Source organism: Hylobates moloch, unplaced genomic scaffold (genome assembly GCF_009828535.3).
Source record: "Hylobates moloch isolate HMO894 unplaced genomic scaffold, HMol_V3 SCAFFOLD_17, whole genome shotgun sequence".
Taxonomy (NCBI): domain Eukaryota; kingdom Metazoa; phylum Chordata; class Mammalia; order Primates; family Hylobatidae; genus Hylobates; species Hylobates moloch.
This window is the reverse complement of record NW_026652292.1, coordinates 19,441,483-19,461,202: the sequence shown is the minus strand read 5'-3', so window position 1 is coordinate 19,461,202 and position 19,720 is coordinate 19,441,483.

Below are 19,720 nucleotides of genomic sequence, written 5' to 3'. Positions count from 1 at the left end.
TGGTGCTACACTTCTAATGTCTAATAGGTTTTATTCAATTTCAATTTATTTGTTTTATAGTTTGCCAGAATGTGCTTATGAAAGGCACTCTCAGTCATAAAAATAAAATTATAAGCAGAATGGCACATAACTAAATTCTTCCAAATTATAAGAAATAACATAGTGGAATAGTTTCTGTGGGAATGTTACCAGCTCTTCTTTTTATATATGGTAGAATATGGCTGTGAACCCATCAGGTCCCGGCCTTTTTTTGGTTGGTAGACTATTTATTACTGATTCAATTTTGGAGATCATTAATGATGTGTTCAGAGAATCAATTTCTTCCAGACTCAGGCTTAAGAGGGTGCATGTTTCTAGAAATTTATCCATCTTTTCTAGGTTTCCTAGTTTGTTTGCATGAAGGTGTTTGCAGCAGTTTCTGATGGTTGTTTTTATTTCTATAGGGTCAGTAGTAACATTCCCTTCATCATTTCTAATTGTGTTTATTTGGATCATCTCTCTTTTCTTCTTTATTAGTCTAGCTAGTGGTCTGTTTTATAATTTTTTTCAAAAAACCAACTCCTGGATTCATTGATCTTTTGAAGGGTTTTTCATTTCTCAATTTCCTTCAGTCCAACTCTGAGTTTTGTTATTTTTCATCTTCTGATAGCTTTGGGGTTGGTTTGTCCTTTCTTCTCCAGTTCTTTCCGTTGTGAAGTTAGGTTGTTAATTTGAGAGCTTTCTAAATTTTTGATGTGGGCAGTGCTATGAATTTCTCTCTTAAAACTGCCTTAGCAGTTTCCCAGAAATTCTGGTATGTTGTATCTTTGTTCTCCTTAGTTTCAAAGAACTTCTTGATTTCTGCTTTAATTTCATTATTTAACCAAACATCATTCAGAAGGATATTTTTTAATATCTATGTAATTGCACGGTTTTGAGCAATTTTCATAGTCTTGACTTATATTTTTATTGCTCTATGGTTTGGGAGTATGTTCGGTATGATTTCGGTTCTTTCATATTTGTCAAAGATTGTTTTATGTCCAATTATGTGGTCAATTTTAGAGTGCGTGTCATATGATGATGAGAAGAATGTATATTCTGTTGTTTTGGGGTGGAGAATTCTGTAAAGGTCTATCAGATCCATTTGGTCCAATGTTGAGTTCAGGTCCTGAATATCTTTGTTAACTTTCTGCCTTGATGATCTGTCTAGTGTTGTAAGTGGAGTGTTGAAGTCTCCCATTACTATTTTGTGGGAGTCTGTGTCCTTTGTAGGTCTCTAAGAACTTGCTTTATGAATCTAAGTGCTTCTTCCTTCCTTTCTTCCTTCCTTGCCTCCCTCCTTTTCTCTCAATACCCCTTCCTCCTTCTCATAAAGCTGTAATCAGTGCTTTCTTTGGCTGGCATAGGTGCTTATCTGGAGGCTCTGAGGAGAAATCTCCTAGGCTCATTCTGGTTGTTGGAAACATTAAATTATTTCTCATGTTTTTTCCAGGTAGTCTCTTACATCAAGATTGCCATACAAATCAAATCTTTCTCAAATTTTGAGCTCTGACTTCCCTTTCTGCCTTATTTCTCTGACTTGGGCGCCTCTGCCTTCAGCTCTTTTGCTTTTAAGAGTTCATGTGATTATATTGGGAATATCTGAATAGTTGAAGGTAATTTTCCTATTTTAATGTCATCTGCAAAGCTTTTTCTGTTTTTGTTGTTGTTGTTTGGTTGTTATTTGGCCATCCACAGGTTGAACAAGAGTGGCTGAATGTCATAGGGGACAAAATTATGCCTATTGCAGCTGCTGAGACATTGTATTTCATGCTTGAGTAATTCTTATCCCTGCTGGACTGGCCCAACTCTGTGACCCAATCTCCCCCATAAAAAAAAAAAAAAAATACCCTCTCTCCCTGCCACCTACCACCACCAGGGGTAGCAACACTGTCAGTCAGTAGAGTCTTCATGCATGTCTTTTCCTTTGGTCCTACCTTCTTCCTTGGTGTTGGTGTGCTAAAGAAAGGAGTGCTTCTTTCTATTCATCCTTACTCATTTTATCACAAAGATCACAGTTACCACCAGTAGTGTATACTATATGCGGTATACATTGAGAATAGCTGGCTTTGCAGAAGATGTCACAATCTAGTGAGACTATCTTTTGTGCAGTTGGGAAAAAAGCTAATGTTCACTATGTCAGAGCCTGTGCTGCATATTTATCAGTAATCTGGCTATTAATTAGTAAATTAAGGATTCAAAATCAGGTTGACCTTGATAAAAATCAGGTCCTTCCTCTTGCATTTGATAACACAATTTTAATTAAATTATACTAAAATTGTGGGCAGTATAATGATTTCAGAAATTGCCATCATATGCGTATACTAGATTGTATCTAATGCTATGTATTTGATGAAAGCTATGGCCTGGCAGATGTGAGATATAAAATAAAACAAACATGGATACTGAACAGATAAAACATTGATCAAGACCAGCTCTTATAAAAATATTTATTTCATTTTTGTTTTCCATATTATAGTCACAGGTTAACTATCCAGTTGCTGTGGATAGCACTTTACATTCAATTGTTTGTAATCAAGAATGCCTTATTACTATACAATGACGTCTTTGAAATTAGGAATTGGCCATTTTAAGTCGGGATTTCTACCTTGTAATTAGCACATTCATTGTGTTTATCTGAATGCCTGCAACTCATAAGGCATTTGCTCATCAACAAATATTTCTGAAAGTACAAATCATGTTTAGATCTCCAGTAGATATCAAAATTTCATAGATTAAAGTTATAATTCTTGCCTTCAAGGAACCCACACCCTTGTATTCAGACCCTCTTATAATGATTTATGAAGTACAAAGTGTGCATGACAGTTATGAGAAATAAAACTACTGTGTTCTTTATGCCTGATGCCAGAGTGGTCTTTCTAATTGTGAGTTAGGTACTGTAGCTTCCCGATTTAAGCCCTTTCAATGGCTTCTGCCACTTATTGAAAACAATTATCCATGACCCTCATTCATTGGTGCATTATTCATTCAGCAAGCATTTCAAGCTGTTATGCCCCAAGAAATGTTCCTAATGATAAACACGGTTAATAAATTGTTTTAACTTTCCAGAAGCTTATGGTACATGGAGCATAAATAGAAAAATGAGCAAATGTTTGAACAAGAAAATAAATAAATACACATACTTTGAAATATAATTGCATATAAATATTACAAACTCAATATATATGTGTATATAGAAATTAATTTATGTATATTATACATACATAATAAATTAGTGCTAAGTACTCTGAAGAAAATTAAAAGTTGATAGGTAAGAAAGTTGGAAGAAGGAGTTGTTAGTGTGGCTACTCTGGACTGGAAAACAGGGAAGATCATTCTGAGAAAAGTATCCTTTAAGCTAAGATGTGATCCCAACATTCAGACTTCTGGTAGAATAATGTTTCATATACATTACATGGTTCCATATAACAAAAGCAACATCCTTAGCAGAAAATGGGCTTATTTTCGTGACAAGAATCGATGAACATTAAGTTTTCCTTAAAAGGCAGTGCCCACGGAGGGCAGTGGCCTGAGTTAAAGGCAAAAATATGGTTTTGTATTTGTTTGTATATTCATTCCTCTGGAATGAGAACTTCATGCAAGCAAGGATTTTGTCTTTTTCACTTACCTTTTCGCATAGCTAGGACAGAGTAGAAACATGCATATTATAAAAACTAAATAGACATTTGTTGACATAATAAATGAATGAATTATAGTTTGGGGCAGTTAAATTTGCCAACACATTAGAAAAAATAGAAACAAAATATTAGTGTTGGCTATGTTTTTGGATAGTATTGAACACTTAGTCCCTGAGAGACAAAATTCCATCTCACCAAACTCTGCCTGAAAGTAAACATAAAAACTTAGTAGGCTGGGCACAGTGGCTCATGTCTGTAATCCCAGCACTTTAGGAGGCCAAGGCGGGCAGATCAGGGGGTCAGGAGATAGAGACCATCCTGGCCAACATGGTGAAACCCCATCTCTACTAAAAATACAAAAATTAGCCAGGTGTGGTGGTGCATGCAGGTAATCCCAGCTGCTCAGGAGGCTGAGGCAGGAGAATGGCATGAAACCGGGAGGCGGAGGTTGTAGTGAGCCAAGATCGCGCCATTGCACTCCAGCCTGGATGACAGAGCTGTCTCAAAAAAAAAAAAAAAAAAGTAAATTAATAATAAAACTCTACAATTTACTAAAATCATGGAGGAAAAAGTATATGTACTATTGAACTCATAAGTAAAGTTGTGGACAATTAAAAGGAAATGTAGTGTAATAACTAGATAAAGAATCAGAAAAGATGGGGGCCCATCTCCAATTCTCCACTTCAGAAAAAGAGACAAGATAGCTATAGTATCTAAGAAATATCTAGTTGTTATTTCATGTAGCCCTGTTTTTAGCAATCAATAAATACTACCTTAGTCAGCATCAAACACACCTTTACCCAAATAAAACTCTAAATTGCTAATGACCAAAAATTTCTAAATTTTACATTATTTTTAAAAGTAGTAAATTGTAATTTAGGGATTGTTATTAAGGCAGAATCAGAAACACATGGGGAAGCAATTTACTTGAATCATGCAAGACCCAATATTGCTGTTTTGGGAAATAAGCACTTTTCTCGATGCCATCAAATAAAAATCAAGCCTGTAATCCCAGAACTTTGGGAGGTGAATCCCTTCAGGCCAGGAGTTCAAGACCAGTTCGGCCAACACAGCAAAACCCCGTCTCTACTAAAAATTAAAAAAAAATTAGCTGGGCATGGTGGTGACCACCTGTAATCCCAGCTACCCAGGAGGCTGAGGCACAAGAATTGCTTGTACTCAGGAGGCAGAGATTGCTGTGAGCCGACATAAGCACCATTGCACTCCAGCCTAGGCGACAGAGTGAGACACCATTTCAAAAAACAAAAAATTGTCATATTAACTTTGAAATTTTTAATTATCTGGGTTAGATATTGAATTAAAATGTTTTAAAATTACTTTCAAAATTTAACTACATCTTATATCTTAATTAGCATTAGAAATTAATTCTTATCAATGGGTCTTTTAATTTAATGTTATCTATTGATGCATCTTGTTTCTGCTATCCTGTTTCAGTTGTTACTTTAAACCCGTCCAAGTAAACCTATAGGGATGTATACTGAAGGAAATTTAATTTCACTCAACCATTTTTTAAATACATTATTTCTTACTTTTAGTTTCAACAAAAATAAAACCATAATATAATCCAGAATATCTTTTCTTATATTACTTCACATTTATAATGTCTCTGGAAATTTATAGTAAATGTCAAATGTTTTATTATATTTGTCCAGATACACAGAGTCACATGGATGAAAGAACCCAAGAAATCAAATAGCATCTGGTGACATTCAATAGTCATAATTTAGTGCATTTTCAGAAGCTACCTAAGACTCAGATGTTCATATTGGATGTTATATTACATAAAATGAAATCTTAGCTGTTAGTCTTCTTTCTGAATACTAGGACAGATGGTCCCCAACTTATGATTTCTTGACTTTATGAGGGTATGAAAATGATAAGCATTCATTAGAAACCATACTTCAATATACTACTCAATAAATTACATGAGGTATTCAAGTGTTAGATTATTTTGTCCAACTTTAGGCTAATGTAAGTGTTCTGAGTGTATTTACAGTAGGCTTGGTGAAGCTATGATGTTCAGTAGATTAGGTGTATTAAATGCACTTTTGATTTCTGATATATTTAATTTATGATGGGTTTATCAGGACATAACTTTGTTGTAAGTTAAGGAGCATCCGTATTAAGATGCAGACAATGATGGAGATAATTACCAAAATGGATATTTATGTATGGAGCTTTAATTTATGTCAAATTCCCTTTCAAAAGTGTAGAGAATTATAACCTGCTTAAGAACTTACAGTCTGCATAAAAAGAGGTTTATATTTACATGATTTTATTTTAATGAAATGAATGAGTAAATAAATGCCATACCTGAAAATCATATGATAAATGTCAAATGTGAAAAGAGAATTAGTAGCTATTTTTTTTACAATTTGAAAGTGCAAACATTTTTCCAAATGTCACTGCTCCTACACACAGGAAAATGAAAAACAGATGAACTTTTTTAAATTCCTGGTATTTTAAAGCACCTATATTTAGTCAATTATAAATACATGGATTGACTATTTCTGAAGGTGTATTTCCAAATGTATTCAGAGTCACAATACCTCAGAGATTTAATTTGACATGTATTTATATGGGTCCTTATAATATTTAATTTAAAGAAGATTCTAAAGTAAGTTTTAAGCCTCTGATTATCATTCATAGTGATTGTTATTTCTAATGATAATTGCATGCATTATCATCAGAGAATCTATTATATTCATGTAAACAGATAACTCAATACTTTAAAATATTTGGTTAAATGAGACCTGAAAACAATGCTTTGAAGTAGACAGGGACAACGTGCTTCAAATTAGTCAACCTGAAAAAAAAAAAATAGCCAGGAGTAGAAGTCAAATTCTAATCCAATGTTCTTTCTATTATTTTTTAAGTGTCTAATTGCTTGATTCATTTCTGAGGACAAGTTAGTTAGATGTTCTCTTGGGCTTCAAGGGAATACATATAGCTGATTTACACATGAACATCTGTAGAAATTGTTGGATAACCAAAACACATGCAAATTACCCAGAATTTGCTAAGTGTGTATTTCTTTTCAGTCTTGCTTCCTCTCACCTTGGTTTGTTGGAAAATGCTATGATCCAAATGTTTATGTCTTCTCAAATTTCATATGTCAAATTTCTAATCCCCAAGGTAATGGTATTAGGAGACAGGGCCTTTGAAAGGTAATTTGTTCATGGGTTTGCGTCCTGGGATTAATGTCCTCATTCAATAGGTGCAAGGGAACAGACTTGCTTATTCCATCATATGGTGAAATAGCAGAAAGGTGCCATCTGTGAACCAGGAAATAGATCCTTACCAGACACCAAATCTGCTGGTGCCTTGATATTGGATTTGGTGCCTACAGAACTGTGAGAAGTAAGTTCTTGTGTTTATAAGCTACCCAGATGATAGTATTTTTGTTATCACACTCTAAGATCACAACTTTGACAACAATTTCAGCAAAATTACAGCTGAAATATAAATAAAAAATTTGTAAAGTTGGAATAAATAAGTACATTTTGATACTTTTTAAGAAAATTATAGAGAAGAAAAGAAAGTGGGCTGTATCAAAAGGGTGCTTTCTAGGATGGACATGGTACACATATATAAAGAATGAATAGTAGTCTTTTTCAAAAGGGGGAAGGAAACGCAAAAGAGGAAAATTAAAAAACACTCGGTCAGTTTTTATGACAGAAATTTGTAGAATGTCATAGATTTAAGGAAAAAGAAAATCAGAGTTATAATTAGAGTAGAGAAAAAAATCAGATGACTCTCCAAGGCAGTATTAAACTGGTAGACTCACCAGGGTATGAGCTTAAGTGTAGTCACCACTTGGAGAGGACCGAATAAAAAATAAAATTAAATAAATAAATAAATAAAATCTGGACATTTGATTAAGGCATTTACATTTATGTCAACAGGGGATGCTTTCTTAGAGGGCTCAAGGCAGACAAGAGCATGAAATAATATAAATTTAGTAATAAGGATATAAGTGTCATAGATGATGTGGTAGGAAGAATAATGGTGCCCCAAAGGTGTCGGTATCATAGTCCCAGGAACCTCTGAATATGATAGGTTACATTGCAAAGAGGAGTAAGGTGAAAGTTTGCTAATCAGCTAACTTTGAGATGGGAAGATTATCCTGGATTTTCTGGGTGGGCTCAATTTAATCATAAGCCTCCTTGTAAGTGGGAAAAGGAGAGAAAAAGAAATAGGCAGAGAGAGATTTGGAGATGCTGCTCTGCTGGTTTTGAAGACAGGAAGGTGCAATAAGCCAAGGACTCCAGGCAGCCTCTAATAGCTGGAAAACATAAGAAAACAGATTTTCCTACAGGCACAGAGAGAATTCAGTCTTGGATACACCCTGATTTTTAGCTTAGAAAGATGCATTTGAGCTTCTGAATGCCAAAACTGGAAGACAGTAAATTTGTATTGCTTTTTGGCAACAAATGTTGTGGTAGTTTCTTAAAACGGTTAATATTAGAACTATTAGAAATTTGAGTACCAAGAGTATATTTATTATTTTCTCTCCTGTTATGTGAAAAACCTTATGAAGTAAATAAGTTCTACTTGATTGATTATAATTGTATCTCCATTATCAAAACACTGTATTAGTTTTCTATTGCAAGAAATTGGCTTACATGATTGTGAGGAATGATGAGTCAAGAATTTTTAGTCCAGGCCTTCAGGAAGGATAGACTGGAATGCTTAGGCATGAGTTGAAGCTGATGTCTACAGATTATATTTCTTCTTAATTAGGAAAGCCTCACATCTGCTGTTAAGGTCTTTCAACTGATTGAAACAAGACCTCTGGTAGCTAGGACAATTTTTTCTCATTTAAAGTCAGTTGATTATATACTTCAATCATATCCAAAAATAATGTTCACGGAAGTAACTAAATTTGTGTTTGGTTGAACAACTGGAGACTGTAGCTGAGCCATGTTAACATATCAAAGGAGCATACCTCTGATGTAGCAAGATTTTGAATTTAAGGGAGTGAAGTTGATAAAAATGAAATGAACACAGAGGTGACTGTAATTAGCTATTAATTAAAACAGCAAATAGTGTTTCCATCTTGGCTTTACAATGTAGAATGTAAGGGATGTGCCCACTGAAGGAGAAGTGTGTGTAAAGAGAAGTGTGTGCATAGATTTGTGGCGACAAAGAGGCTAAGGCTCACAATTTATAAACTTAAATTTTCCTTCTCTAAAAACTGTGTTGAAAGAAGCCAAATGTGAGGGTGCCACATGAAAACATCAGTCTAAGTATTTATTTTTTTTATATGTATAAACCATGGACCATTTCCAAAAATTTATTTCAGTGTACTCAAATGATCCTTAAATTGGAAAGATGAAACTTCATGACCTGAGAGGAGAGAAGTCATAATAGTCATAAACTGACAAGTTTCAGAAAGACTATTTAAAGGGACATCAAAAACCGATACTTGAAGATCATAGATTTTAAGCAGAAAAAAAACGTATGATGCATAAAAGCCTTATAAATTTTTCCTGAGGATTAAACACTGAAGATCTATTTAAGCACCACTATGTTTGGGGTAGTAAGACAAAAAGGATCTTTTTGCTGCCTGAGATGTAAAAGTTTAAAATATGTAGCATCTGTTTCTGCTGATTAGAGGCTGATTTCCTATTCAGAACCCTTGAATCTCAGCAATGGTCAATCTTGGTGCATCCTAGAGTGTTTGGGGGATGATAAATAAGGTCCAGTTTTCCTTTCTGGTCAATACGCTCATCATTACCCCAATTATTAAAGAAACATCTAGTGCAAATTAAAAAGAAACGTCTAGTGAAAATAAGTAGACTAAGTCCTTTTCTTTTTTGTTTTTTTGTTTTTTTGGGTTTTTGTTGTTTTTTTGAGACGGAGTCTCGCTCTCATCACCCAGGTTGGAGTGCAGTAGTGCAATCTCGGCTCACTGCAACCTCTGCCTCCCTGGTTCAAGGGATTCTCCTGCCTCAACCTTCCAAGTAGCTGGGGTTACAGGCACATGCCACCACGCCCAGCTGATTTTTGTATTTTTAGTAGAGAAGAGGTTTCACCATGTTGGCCAGGCTGGTCCCAAACTCCTGACCTCAGGTGATCCACCCACCTCAGCCTCCCAAAGTGCTGGGATTACAGGGGTGAGCCACTGTGCCCAGCCTTTAAGTCCTTATTTTCATTATCATAACTTGACAGAGGGCTCTGGGAATGAAAGCAATGTGTAGATGGGTAAACTTAAGAAAGATGAGGAGAAAGTAGTAAGACAAGTGGATGTGGAGGCACATTCTTATATGATGGTTTTCTCCATTGCCTTAAATAATACTGAGGATTGATAATAAGGTGAAGGGTGTAAGCTGATGGCTTCACACAGATAATCACTTCACTAAACATTGCCGCCATATTCTGTATATTGCTTTTGATATAACCAAACATGCCCTTATATGTAATTATCAACTTAGGTTTTAGACTTCTTGTATGTTTTTGGTGATGCTTTATGTGAAAGGGAAAAAAAAATTGGAAATGATAGTCATCAGGGAAAGGTAATGCTGAATTAATCATATTGTGGGTAGTTTATGTGGTCGTTGACATTTTACCAATTTATGCATTTTCATCTGATAATAGAATAAATTGTATAGATCTAGACGACGATGACTTTAGGCATATTTAAAATTCAGTTTATGAAAATAGATGGAGTTTAAGATCAATGTGTAATCTCTAGAAGCAGAATATTTAAATAACTATTATAGTAATGTAGCCCATAATATAAATTATATCATTTTGTTCAAGATATCTAACATAGCTGGACCACTTCCATTCCACTGAGAAGGCAAATAAATCCTTCTGATAGCCACAATGAGAATTTACTTGGTGATATTTGGGTTTGAAGATCATATAGTAATCATCTATATCTTCAAGATTCAGCATAATAAATAGTTGTCTGATTGTTGGTGAATCTAAATCAAAAGCATTAAATTACAAGATGATGTTTGTTTTGTTGAAAACTCTGTTTTTATAAAAGTGGGCTTGACCTACTAAGTCAGAATCAGCACTCAAGAAAAAAATGCAGGGATGGAGATTGCTTTTCTCGAGGTAAGTTGCAGTATGATGTCACCTGGAAAAGGCTATGAATTATTTATTTCGATTATGTAGTTCTGTCTTGTATCTGGATGGAAATTGGTAAAAAAAAATTTAAAAATATTTAAAAAAAAACAAGAGAAAACACATATTTATTATAGTTATTGTATTATTCTACAATGTTTCTAATTTTTCTTTTTTTTTTTTCTTTAAAATAACACTGGGGCCACTTACAGAAAGTATATGTCTTTGTGAAACTTCATCAAATGTCTGGTCAGATGCAGACCTGATGTTAAACTACGAAATTTCAAAATCTCTAAAGTCCTATCCAAAGAAGATTTGGGATATGCCCCTTAATAATATAGGGTGAGATTATTTAAACTTATCTATATGCCTTCTCCAATTTCAACTCTTTTGGGGATCCAACTGAACTCCCTTCTTTTGGGGGTTTAACTTATGCTAATCTCATGTTAACAAGGTTGGGAGAAAGGTAGAAACTTCGTAGATAAAACCAATGTCATAGAAAGAGCCAATTTTTTACAGGATAAAAACCCATGGGAAATATGTGGTCAATCTTCAAAGCAAAGCATTTAATTTTCTCATACACTTCTTCTCTGACACTCTGTTGAGAGACTGTTTTCCATCTCATCTAGTCCATGCTCTGGATGGTAACCTTATCTTCATCCTCATGTACAATAGACCTGCTGAAATCTGAACAAGATAACTAAAAGCCTAGTATGATGATTGTGAAGAAATTAAGGGGAAGGTACTATAGTTTAAAAGGCTACTGGGCTTTGGAAGAGGAGAAAAATGTAAACCATTCAAAGAGGGCGATCTCTTCTAATCAGATGTGAAATATTTATACAAGAGTAGCTGTTAGAGTTGTGTGCCTGAGTATGAATTTGGGCATGAGATAAGAAAGTCATAGGTCACCTATAATTACTTGACTCTTGTGGATTCTGGTTGTTTAGGAATGTATGACTTAATTGTGAAGAAAAAGACTATTATTATTATCACTTGGATAAAGACAGGATAGAGTTGAAATTCTAACTCTGGCATATGTTTGGTTTGTGATTCTCAAAATAGCACAAGTCTTCAACCTAGCTCTCCAAGCTAATATTTTCATCTTTATCACAAAGGTTATAATTCTTTCCCAAATGACTACTTTAATTAATTTAAGATTGTTTCTAAATAGAATTTGTCATTTAGAATATAAGGGAAAATTCATTTACACAAATGAGGAACTAGATATCTGATTTAACTGGTTTTAGTAAAGTATAAAACTGAAGCAGTCTAGTTAAAATATTTAGAGATTCTATCAATTATTTTTATAGGTTTAATTGATATGTGCACTTTTAAATCCTTTACTTGAAGTGACTTCGACTCATGTGCTTCCAAAATTGGTCAGGGTTTAAGGGAATATTACTAACAGAACACTTCATCTGCAAATTCCCAGCTGTAGTCCTGCGATGGGTGAGAAGAGACTAGTTTTTCAGTGGGTGAGGTGTAGGGTGAGAAGAGACTAGTTTTTCAGGGCACTTGCAAATGTTCCTACTTTATAATCATCAAGAACTTAATAATCTTTATTCCCTCTCTGCATTCATTTTTAAATGGTGCCAAATAAATCACCTCAAACAAGTAAACAGCATCCAAAATCCTAACTTAGGTCCAGCAATAGAAAGTGGCATTCGAACAGTGGTGCCAGCTAATTTAACCTTTCATCTGAAGATTGAATACTACCAACTCTGTTTCCAGCACCTGTGGCAGATGGTCAGCAGTGGAGAAACTGTCCCAGTCAGCATATCTCCATCTTTAAATCCCCACATTCAAGTCACAGATGGCAGTGGGAATGCCACCTGGAGCATCTGAGCTCTGAAAACAGACCTCAGTCGACCTGAGACATGCTATTAAAAATATGCCTGCCTTGTTTATAAAAGCCAAACCAAAGCCTTGCCTGGGATCATCAGAACACTGAACAAAAAGTAGTGTCAAGTTTTAAGCTGTACATTTGTAGAGTGCGTAATTATACACACATGGCATATTTAAATTTCTACTCCAACATACGTAAAAATCACCATGAATATGAGAAAAAAATAAGCAAAATTTTATTTATTTATTTATTTTATTTATTTATTTATTTATTTATTTATTTATTTATTGAGATGGAGTCTTGCTCTGTTGCCCAGGCAGGAGTGCAATGGTGTGGTCTTGGCTCACTGCAACCTCTGCCTCCCGGGCTCAAGCGATTCTCCTGCCTCAGCCTCCTGAGTATCTGGGACTACAGGCGCATGCCACCACATCCAGCTAATTTTTGTATTTTTAGTAGAGACAGGGTTTCGCCATGTTGGCCAGGCTGATTTCAAACTCCTGACCTTGTAATCTGCCTGCCTCGGCCTCCCAAAGTGCTGGGATTACAGGTTTGAGCCACCGTGCCCAGCCAAAGTAAGCAAATTTTTAAATATCTTCTCTTTCTCTTGGAATCTACTAGCTCAAATTTTTACAGGCATAGGGAAATAAAAATTGTATCATACTACCCTCCTCCAAAATGTCTATTTTTATTGTAATTATTATTAATGGGAGGTCACACAGGATGGAACTGTCCTGCAAGCATGTTTTATTTGGTTTGCCAACAATGATTAGAATTGGGTACCAGTATTTAAAAGTCAGGAAATATCCTCCTAAAAAATCCATTTCTGGTAACTGTGTCAAATTCCACTCTAATCAGCCAGTTGGCTGGCCCTGACCCCAGTGGAGATGCCTTCCCTAGTTTGCCATGGTGCCAGACCTTTCCTGTTTTATTACACCTGGGCTACCTCACTTATAAATGGCACTCAACTGAGCTCTAGTTCAGTACATTTGAAACACAGGGTTCTCAAACTTTAAGGTGTATCTTAAGGTGATCACCTAGACGGCTGGCTCAAACAGATTGCTCCCTCCATACCCAATTGCTGAGTCAGTAGTGCCTTGAAGCTCACAAATTTGCATTTCTAAACAGTTTCCAGTTGATGCTGATGCTGCTTCTCTAGACACCATACTTGGTGAACTATTACTTTAAAATTGAATTTCATATACTATAAAAAGTTTTTAGCCCAATATCACATTTTATGGAGCATAGGAGAAGAGAGAGTTCCCTCAAGTACCTTTATCTTCACTAGTGAGTATATCTATTTGCTAGGGCTGCCGTAACAAAACACCACAGACTGGGTGGCTTTAACAGCAGAAATTTATTTTCATCCCAGTTCTGGAGGCTGGAAGTCAGAGATGAGAGTTTGGCAGGGTCAGGCTCTTTTGAAATCTCTCTTCTTGGCTTGAAGATGGCCACTTTCTTGCTGCCTCTTCACGTGCTCATCCCTGGGTTCAGGCCCCCTCAGTGTTTCTTCCTCTTGTTATAAAGGATGCCAGTAATCTTGGATTAAGCTCTCACCCTAGGGGCCTTATTTTAACAGAATCATCTCTTTAAGTACCTTGTCTCCAAATATGACTGCATTCTGAGGTACTGTGGGGTGGGACTTCAACATATGCATTTTGGGAGGATACAGTTTATCCCGTAACATTGAAGTGAAACAATAGGAAGTAGAAGTGTAAAATAAAACTATAGCTGTTTTTTTTTTGGGGGGGGGCAGTTATTTACAAACATTTATTAAAATTTGATTCTGTTTTAGTTCATCACATATTGAACACTTCTAAAATTAAAGGTCTTGAAATATCAAATGAATAAAGCCCTCAGGTTCCCCATAATTCCTTATATCCTTTTTCTTCAGAAACTACATTATTGTATTTAAGGAATAAATGAAAGATTTTAAACTCACTATTTGTTAATTTGAAGTCTACATTTGTTGTTTTCTATTTACACAATAATGTTTTTATTTTTTTTATTTTTATTTTATTGACAAACAATACTTGTATATATTTATGGGGTACAATGTGATGTTATGATATAGGTATAAAAATGAAATATTTGGCCAGGTGCGGTGGCTCACACCTGTAATCTCAGCACTTTGGGAGGCTGAAGTGGGTGGATTACTGAGGTTGGGAGTTCAAGACCAGCCTGGCCAATGTGATGAAATCCCATCTCTACTAAAAAAATATTGGGGGAAACCAGCCCCCAATATTTCAGTGTAGGTTCTTTTCTATTTTCCCTAAGTGTCAGCTGGTCTGAGAAATAAAGGGAAAGAATACAAAAGAGAGAAATTTTAAAGCTGGGTGTCCGGGTGAGACACCACATCAGGTTCCATGATGCTTCTGAGCTGTAAAACCAGCAAGTTTTTATTAGCAATTTTCAGAGAGGAGGGAGTGTATGAATAGGGTGTGGGTCACAGAGATCACTTGCTTCAAGGGCAACAGAAGATCACAAGGCAGAAGGTCAGGGAGAGATCACAAGGTCAGGGTGAAACTAGAATTACTAATGAACTTCCATGTCCCTCTGTGCACGCATTGTCATTGATAAACATCTTAACAGGGTTCAAGAGCAGAGAACCGGTCTGACTAGAATTCACCAGGCTGGAATTTCTGAATCCTAGCAAGCCTGGGGGCGCTACAGGAGACTAGGGAGTGTTTCATTCCTATCTACAACTGCATAAGGCAGACACTCCCAGAGTGGCCATTTTAGAGGCTCCCCCTGGGAATGCATTCTTTTCCCAGGGCTGTTAATTATTAATATTCCTTACTGGGAAAATAATTCAGCAATATTTTTCTTAACCGTTTTCGGTAATAAGAGAAATATGGCTCTGACCTGCCTGGCTCCCAGGCAGTCAGACCTAATGGTTATCTCCCTTGTTCCCTGAACATTGCTGTTATCCTGTTCTTTTTTCAAGGTGCCCAGATTTCATATTGTTTAAACACACATGCCTTACGAATAATTTGTGCAGGTAACGCAATCATCACAGGGTCCTGAGGTGACATACATCCTCAGTTTATGAAGATGACAGGATTAAGAGATTAAAGTAAAGACAGGCATAGGAAATCACAAGAGTATTGATTTCGGAAGTGATAAATGTCCATGAAATCTTCACAATTTATGTTCAGAGATTGCAGTAAAGACAGGCATAAGAAATTATAAAAGTATTAATTTGGGGAGCTAATAAATGTCCATGAAATCTTCACAATTTATGTTCTTCTGCCATGGCTTCAGCTGGTCCCTCTGTTCGGGGTCCCTGACTTCCTGCAACAAAAAAATACAAAAAATTAGCCAGGTGTGGTGGTGGGCGCCTGAATTCCAGCTATTCAGGAGGCTGAGGCAAGAGAATCGCTTGAACGTGGGAGGCAGAAGTTGTAGTGAGCCGAGATCACGCAACTGCGCTCCAGCCTGGGCAAAAGCAGCAGAACTCCATCTCAATAAATAAAATAAAATAAAATAATAAAATAAAAATAAAAAATACTTAGGAGTAAATTTAACCAATGAGATAAAAAATCTGTATACAGAAAACCATCGAACACTGATAAAAGAAATTTACAATGAACGAATAGAAAGATATCCTGAATTCTTGCACTGGAAGAACTAATATTGTTTAAATGTTCATACCACCCAAAGTGATCTGTAGATTCAATGCAATCCCCATCAAAATTCCAATGTCATTCTTTACAGAAATTGAAAAAAAAAATCCTAAAATTCATATAGAGCCACAAAAGACCCCAATTAGCTAAAAAGAACAAATAACAAAAGAAACAAAGCTGGAGGTATCATGCTACTTGCTTCAAAATGTACTACAAAGCTATAGTAATTAAAACAGCGTGGTGTTTTAGCTGATTTTTATACAGATTTTAGGCTTGCTTAGGCACATCTTCTGAGGAACTGGAAATTCTATCTAGGTATGTAGCTAGTGTTTGAGAAAGTTATGACAAGCTAGGAGTGATTGTTGCTATATGCTGTGATTCGATTTTCTTAGAAAATCCTCTCCTTTTTGAATGTCCAACTATTCATATACATAAAAAAGAATGAGATTCTGTCATTTGCAAGAACATGGATGGAACTGTAGGTCATTACGTTAAGTGAAATAAGCCAGGCACAGAAAGACAAACATTGCATGTTCTCATTTACTTGTAGGATCTAAAAATCAAAACAATTGAACTCATGGAGAGTAGAAAGTAGAAAGATGGCTCACGCCTGTAATCCCAGCACTTTGGGAGGCCAAGATGGGCAGATCACGAGATCAGGAGTTCAAGACAAGCCTGACCAAAATGATGAAACCCTGTCTTTACTAAAAATACAAAAATTAGCTGGGCGTGGTGGCGCATGCCTGTAATCCCAGCTACTCAGTAGGCTGAGGCAGGACAATTGCTTGAACCCAGGAGGCGGAGGTTGCAGTGAGCCAAGATCATGCCATTGCACTCCAGCCTGGGCAACAGAGTAAGACTCCATCAAAAAAGAAAAGAAAGAACGAAAGAAGAAAAGAAGAAAGGAAGAAAAAGAAAGAGAAAGAAAGAAAGAAAGGAAGGAAGGAAAGGAAGAAAGAAAGAAAGAAAGAAAGAAAGAAAGAAAGAGAAAGAGAGAGAGAGAAAGAAGAAGGATGGTTACCAGAGACTGGGAAGGGTAGTGGGGGATTTGGGTCAGGGGATTGTGGGGGCAGGGGATGGTTAATGAACCCAGAAATAAATAGAAAGAATGAATAAGACCTAGTATTTGATAGCACAACAGGCGGGCTATAGTCAATAATAAATTAATTGTACATTTTAAAATAACTAAAAGAGTATAATCAAATTGTATGTAACACAAAGGACAAATGCTTGAGGGGATAAATACCCAATTACTCCTGATGGGGTTATTGTTTTATTCATTGCGTGCTTGTACCAAAATATCTCATGTACTCCATAAATACACACACCTACTATGTACCCATGAAAATAAAAAATAAATAAATAATACAGTAAACTATAAAAAAGAGTTTGCATAATTACTCATCATATTCTGCATTAATTCTTAGAAGTGGTAAATTTTGATTAAGATTATATATATTATAGTTTCCTTTCAATCACCACACTGCTATGTAAAGAAGTTATAACAGCTTTGAATCTCATCAAGAGAAAATGAAGAATGATGTAAATTCTTTATTTAGGATGGATTTAATAATTTTTTCTTTTTTAGTTATATAATATATGATAAATACGTGCACTATGTCAAAACATTTAAGTAATACTACACTCAAACACATATTTAAATACATTTTTACAAAGACATTTTATGTGTTATATGCCACAGCGAATAATTCACATAGTGGTTGTTGTAAGTATCCTTAAAGGGAATTTGCTAAGAGCTGGATTTACAAGTTAGAACAAAAAAGTGAATAACATATAGATGTCACTTTTAAAGCACAAATATAAAAAGAAAGACTAATGCATTAAAGTATATAACTTTTTTTTCAACATCAAAGTTAGTTGTAAAAAACAGAAGTGTGAAAACATAAGAAAATATGACTAAGGTTTGCTACAGCTTACCCATTGACAAGAAAAGCATAATGGTACAAAAAGATAAGCAAGCAACATTTTACAACAGAGAAATATAATTGATTATAAATATAAAAATATTGTCATGTTTAGTAGTACTCATGAAGAAAATGACCTGTGAAATTGACAAATACATTCAAATTATAATGTCAAATGCTGGTGAATTAAGCAATACAACACTTTTTATGAAGTATAAATATTTATAAAGCAGTGGTCCCTAGTCTTTTTGGCACCAGGGATCAGTTTTGTGGAAGACATAGACAAGGTCGGTAGGGTATGATTTTGGAATGAAAGAATTCCGTGTCAGATCATCACACACTAGTTAGATTCTCACAAGAAGCATGCAACCTAGATCCCTCCCATGCACAGTTAATAATAGGTTCACACTCTTATGAGAATCAAATGCTGCCACTGGTGTGACAGGAGGCAGAACTCAGGTGATAATGCCAGCTCTCTGGCCGCTTACCTCCTGCTGTGCCGCCCCGTTCACAGCAGGGCAAAGACATGTAGTAGTCCGCAGCCTGGTAGGGGTGGGGGCCCCTGTTATAAAGTATTCATCAAAGGTAATTTGATAAAGATACACAAATATTAAACAATTAGTATATCCTTTAACCCTTTTCCCATTTGTCTTGAGAATACTCACCAGCAGTACTTGTGGTTGCAGCAATTATCCTGAGATAAGTTTGCCATGAAATATCTCTCTTTTATTATTATTTTCGCACTGGTCCAGCATGTCAACTTTGGAAATAAAATACATAATTCTGTTTATGCCATTTTGTTTTTAGTAGTGGTATTGATACTTACAAAATATAGTAATTCTTGACAGCTGAAAATGTCAAATCCTAGAAACTCCCAGCATTTCTACACAATGTTCTCAAAACAGTGGTTGGCTGAAGATTCATTTGATGAATCTGATTTTTCCATAGGCAATTCAGATGACTCAGATGATTCTGATGTTCTGTTTAGAAATAATTCCAAGAACAGTTTTTATATTTTATTTTCACATTGAAAATTAATCAGATTTGCTTCAGTTTCAAAGAGCATGTTTATATAAAATTAAATGAATGCTGACAGCAAGCTGCACTTTTTTTTCTAAGTGAGAAACAGGTCAATTCTATTTGTAGAAGTGCATTTCAAAAAATATCCCCAAATATCAAGAGATGTTTATCATTTTATTGGAAAATGGGATTTATATTTTATTATGAGATCCGGATGTATATACTTACTCATAAAATGATAGAAACACACCTTCCACCAGGCCCCACCTCCAATTTTGTGAATTACATTTCTATATAAAAATTGGAGGGGACATATATACCAACCATGTTAATGATGCACAATGAAATGATACTCAACCACCCACCAAACTATTTTTTCCTCAGAAATATGAATTTTAGCAAATGACACCATTATCTGTTTGTTCAATTAAATAGAATATTAAACACACACACATAAAAGGAAATTCCAAAAGTCTCTTAATGACTTTCTTTGGCAGCCGGGCACGGTGGCTCACGCTTGTAATCCCAGCACTTTGGGAGGCCGAGGCGGGC